Below are 6,000 nucleotides of genomic sequence, written 5' to 3'. Positions count from 1 at the left end.
AAAGTCGATCGATTGGCAGGCAATTTCGGCAATAAGTCCAAAATTACGAGAAGGCCTAAGGTATTGTTTGCAAAAGTAACACTTTCATTCTCCATCCATTCTTCGTGCGCTGTCGGGTTGCACGGAACACTGAGTCCAGTCTTGAACTAGCCTCATCTGAATTCACAACGACCTTTATGGTGAATGTTGTGGGGTTTGCGGGATGTGTATTGTTCACATTCACATCACTCTCTTTTGAACAGTCGTGCATCTGTCCTGGCGCAATTATTCTGATGAATCCACACCAAAGAGATGGGGAAGCACTGAACTCGAGTTCCCCTCTTATTAGGACTCATCAGCAGTGCATTTCTAATGGCCGTCCCGGGTTTTGAAACACGGACACCTAACATTCGAGGCGAACGTGTTACCAATATTTCACGAGCGCACATCTGAATCCTCACGTCTGAACCAGCATATCAACCTTTATGGTATTATGGGACACTTCTCTCAAGAATACATGGTGGGGGTGATTTCATGTGTGGAAAAAAGTGCGCTAGGCTTTTGAACACGAGTGGACGTGTCAAGCTAACTAAATATTTTGGAATGGCGGATGAAACTTTAAAGGCATTTCAAAAAAAGGAGCAAGAAACAGATTACAAGATGACGAGGCTTCAGTCAGCAGGTTGCATGTCCTGATATACAAGTGTGCTGTTCCGTACTGGAATAGTTCGAATCACCCCAGGCAACACATATCAAAGAAGTATCCATAAGTAAGGGACCCGTTAACTCCGAAACTAACGATGTGAATTTCGCGACCGCATTTGCGGGATCTCCACGAAAACTATGCTGGTAACGCGCTGCATACGATTCATGGCTGATGGTAAACAACATGTCGTTTTAAACTGAATATGTTACATCTAAACTAACTATGAGCGTTCTAATGTTTGGATAAGTCGGTTGAGTGCACCGTCTTTAAGTAATATGGCATGGCGCAATCAGATTTACCTTCTTCATCATGGCCTATTATATGACCACAGTACTCGCCAGAACACGCATATAGGTCACTCAGTCCGGGTATGCCCATGAGAAATGGTTGCTCGTTCCTTCGCGGATTTCAGAAATTTATTTTTTTCATTTGCAACAGTTGAGTAGCTCGGTGCTGCCACTTTGTCAAATCGTGTAAAACTTCAAAGTACATAAATTGAAGCATACAAAAAGCAGCCAGTGTAGGCTTCGGTTGATCTTTCGATCCTGTTTTACTGCGCAATTTTGTGACATACCGCCTCGGTGAGTTTTCTTACCTGGGATCACTTCAAGGCAGATACACAACTCTTCCATCTGGTTAACAGAGCATAAAAATCAGATTCATTGATTCTCCAAGCAACGGTATGAGGTGAGTTCGACTAAGGAACTTCTTAGGCAGCACCGTGACCTAAATGAACTGATGGAGCATGCCGAATAGTGTGCTCAAGCGCTCGCGCGTAGGTTTCAATTAGTCGTGTGTTCTTGTTGTCGACTGAGTTAGATTTGCACATAAGTTTTGGTTAATTTTTATGTGCGATCAGTTTGATCTCAGTTGCAGTAAAAGCCGACTGCAATACAGAGGTCCCTTTCACACCCACACCAACAAACGGGTTTGGACATGCTGTGCTGGACTCAATTTGATTTTCATTGTTCATACATTATGAATAGGAATTATGTATGACTTTGCAGTAAGTTGTAAAAAAAATTCTGTTTGTATCCACACGTGACTCGTTCTGTCAAGCCCAAAGAGACCAGCGGTTTTGTTTATGGTTGATATGATCACATGTTACGTTATCCTATTTAGACCATTTAGTTGTGGAATTATGTCAGCGCGGCCGCGTTTCTCCCTAGGGTGCACCTGTACTAGATTTAGGAAGACTGACGAGTGTATGTCTCAAATCTGGGCTGCATCACGACTATTCGAAGTCGTTCGCATCATTCGTGTAATTTTGAATTTTGAATGATCATTCCCCCACTCACCAGAATAATGGCCGTTCAAGTGTGTAGCACGGATTCTACGCAAAATTCGCTACAAGTGAACACAGAGCTGTTCCGATCACGCGATCTTACGCTGGAATCTCTTTTTCCCGCAAAACGGCGAAAGTGAGTTATCTGTAAAGTGTCAATGGTTTCGCTGCGTCAACTTATTTTATCGTGCTTGCTCAACTCCAAAGCACTCACTAAGTTTACGCTGTATAAGACTGTCTTCAGAGGAAAAACTGGGTAGTTAAGTGGTTTCCATCTTCCGTCTACCTTCAGCTTTTAAATCTGACGGTCGATTGGTGTGTCGAACTCCACTAGAGGGATTTCCTCCGCCGCGGCTAATTCCATCTTCCCAGAACCCCTTCCTTTCGTGTAATCTCACAGAAAGCTTTCTTTCCATATGTCACACGTGGTGCTTGCCGCAACTTTTGCGTTTACTCTTGTATGTGACGTTTCTCCTCCTTACTGTGTCCAGTTTCCCATTTGATCTTAACAGTACTACCCGCAGGGCCTTTCGGCAGGTTGCAGGCCACCGCTGTACCATATTGCCGTAATAGTAGTGTGGTCATTTCCGAAGTGTTTTGGTGCATGAAAGGGGGACTTGATTGTCTTGTTAACTTGGGGCACCACCGACACTAATGTGACTCCCGTAACTGATCCTGTTACGAATATTCCTGGAAGTTCGAAGTAACGAGGAACATTATCGTACACAAAAAAAGACAGGCGTGATCCTCAATCCCATATTTAGCAAGCACATACTGAAGCACTCTCTGCTACTTCTTTCGTATGGCTTCCTTTCTTCATTTTGAAATTCAGAAGCTTATAATCATTCCTAGTAACACTTATGTGTCGATTTTTGGCTCTCAAATCTTAGGGGACCGAGCAAGTCTCAGTGCTCCTTAAAGATCGTACTTATGAGCGGCCTTAAAGTTGGTGAAAGTTGGTTTCTTCAAATGAAACAACTGTATTGAGTTCTGCTGGTGTTCTGAGATATGTATAGTTTGCTTTCATTTTTTCAAGATTTTTTGAGTTTGGTGATTTGTTCTCATTAATTCAGATGGTTAGCAACAATGCTATGCACTTCTTTTCTTGACTTAGCAGGTAGACGCATTTCCCCTTGTCGAGCATGGTGTCCGCACAGTCTCAAATAAACTATAACATCGTATCTATGTGGAATTCATCTAGAACTTGGCATTTAGCCCCAGTAAGCTGTTTATACCGCTTTCCCAATGTCAGCTGCATGGTTGGAACACCTGCCGTAACGACTTACACTTGTAGCATCGGTGCCACTCCAGTTTTGTCCTCTCTTCCCAGAAGATACCAGAATATGCTGTCAGATCCCTTTTAAGTGGCAGCAATAGGTGGATCTGGATCGAACTGTTTGTGAGCGCAAAATTAATTCATAAGACCAAAGTACAGTGCGAATCTGGGTTGTGTCATCAAAAGTTCAATTCACACAGAGTTCATAAAAAAATCTATCCATGGTGGAAGCCTACTGGCTATGAAGTGAATTCCACAGGATAGTAGGCTCAACAAGCCAAGCTAGGCACTGAATAAAAACAACCATTCGTCAGTATCCAGGTATCCAGTTCGTTTCTTCGCCGACTTTCTTTGAACTTACGTGTCAGGTGGTCAACGTCTGTGCGTTCGTGTATCACCTCGATTCAGATCACGCTAGTTATCGTGGGCGCTCCTTCTTACCCCTTCAGCAGATGCTGGGTGTGCAACCAACCAATGATGGCAATCTATCAACCACATTCAGTCCCAGGATTAATGGACAGATGTCGAAGGTCATGGAAACTATTTACCAATCGAAATGTGGATCAGCTGAATTACGGCTCGACGAAGGGATACAAGACGCGATAAGCGTTGAAGATATTATTCAGGCAGGGATTTTATAAGTGCTGACGGACGATCTAGTTCACCAGTGGCTGTCTTGTATCAACAGTTAATATGGTTGGGAAATAAGAACTCTGTGTGTTCGATAGCAACTGAGAGGCAACTCGTTTGTTGCGGCAGACCATGCCCACCATAAATATTATTTGAAAAGTGAAAACCCTCAAAATCAGAATGGACACAACGATAGACTCATTCGTCCCTAGCATTTTCTGAACATGTTCACCTGCAGACCGTCAGCAGTGAAAAAAGGCATTAAGGCAGGCGATTTCCTTCTGATTCCTTATCCGGAACCCTGTTGGCATTATGAGGGTTTTTCGATCAGAACAGAATAAGTTGTTCTGTCTTAGATCGACAATAAATCTTGACAGATAATCGTTACCTTGGTAATGGCGAATTCCAACAAGACCTTCGACACACAGCATGAAACAGTTATTTTGTAGTTCCTTCCAGGAACCCCGCGAAAAAATCTGAACTTTAAAAGGTATCTAATTTATCAATGGGCATGAGAGACCCTAACGATATCGAGGCGAATTTCCGTGACTTCTTCGTGACCAAGATAATATCAGGCATGGAAATGGACGCTTGTAATGGTGGCGCCCATAGATTTTAAGACAAACAACAACATCTGGAAATTGATTGTTTTTAAAGGCATTTCTGTGAGTGAATTTCCCCCACCAGGCACGCTGTACGGCTTATGCAACTGGAATACTTGCAATGTCACCTTACAGTTGATGATCAGTGAGTTCCTGATGATGTAGTCTCTAATTAACAAAACTTTTCCTTGAGTGAAATCCGAAGGTGGGGTAATGATTCTATTGCATTTGGTGCCTGTTCATTGTCAACTCGACCACTCCAAATCCCGTCGTTCTTGCTTACAGATGCTTCTTATCTTGGTTGGCTGAGACCTGATACCAGTCAGTAGTGCTTATACCAGGAGAGGTTTGTGTACCTCTGGTCAATCATAGTCTGTTTGAACACAGCTGTATACGGCGCTGCATGAAAAACGCCAATGTAGACCCGAAGGGGTGGGATTCAGTAGAAATTATGAGGGGTCCTGATGCTGGCCCGCAGTCGCCCCAATAGCAATGATATAAATTGTGGAATTTCATTACTTATTGTTCTTTTACCTACAATGGGGTCATATATTTGTTCTGTTAGTTCGATCTATGGTGTTCTGTCGGGATAGTGAATGTGAGATCTATTAATTACCAGAACACATCTTCTGTGTTGTATGGGTTTGGTGTACAATTCTCGTGAGGCAAAATAGCAGGGTACATCACATTATGTGTGCTCCAGACGTGTTCCACAAGACCCAAGAAGAAGGCAATGGCCTTTCCAGTTTGTATATTTAGTTCACTTGCAAGTGACAGATCTTTGAATGGTGTGCCACTAAAGTGAATAAAACAAACATCGAACATAATATTGCGACCGCTCACTCGAATGACTGAGTTGTTCCTAATTCCAGATGTATAGTGAGAAGAAACGAATGATCGAGAAGCGTCCGCATCTAATAGAAAAAGAGGAAAGGGAAGCAGTTTGCTCATATAGGGACCACTTGTGGGCTTCATTTAGTTATTTTAGACCGTTTAAGCATATCTGCCTGTCTAAACAAGTGTTCCGGTTTTCTCAGTTGGGACTAGAGGCTAAGTTCAGACCTTCGCAATAGATTGACCGCGTTCCAAACCTAAACGGGAGCGAACTGAGCTCGTGTCAGTTACTCAATCCGAGACGTCCCTCGTCCAGAACACTGCTACATGAGTGATCATGTGGGTTCTTATCTTTTCGAAAAAATTTCAACTAGTTTTGTTTTTTGAATAAAAATCATAGCGGTTTTGGCTGGGAGAAATCTTCTAGGGATCTATTTCTGAAATACGAAGGATACTACTGTACCTCCTTAAAAGGCTGTCGAGTAGTCGACAGTTCGGACATCCTTATACTACCTCAGCTCTCGTGCTTTTTTTCCGGGTGGCATAGCGGCTAGCAAATCCCGTCGTTCTTGCTTACAGATGCTTCTTATCTTGGTTGGCTGAGACCTGATACCAGTCAGTAGTGCTTATACCAGGAGAGGTTTGTGTACCTCTGGTCAATCATAGTCTGTTTGAACACAGCTGTATA

This window comes from Opisthorchis viverrini (genome assembly GCF_000715545.1).
Source record: "Opisthorchis viverrini unplaced genomic scaffold opera_v5_67, whole genome shotgun sequence".
Lineage (NCBI taxonomy): Eukaryota > Metazoa > Platyhelminthes > Trematoda > Opisthorchiida > Opisthorchiidae > Opisthorchis > Opisthorchis viverrini.
The sequence above is the reverse complement of the archived record's forward strand: the minus strand, read 5'-3'. Positions refer to the sequence as shown.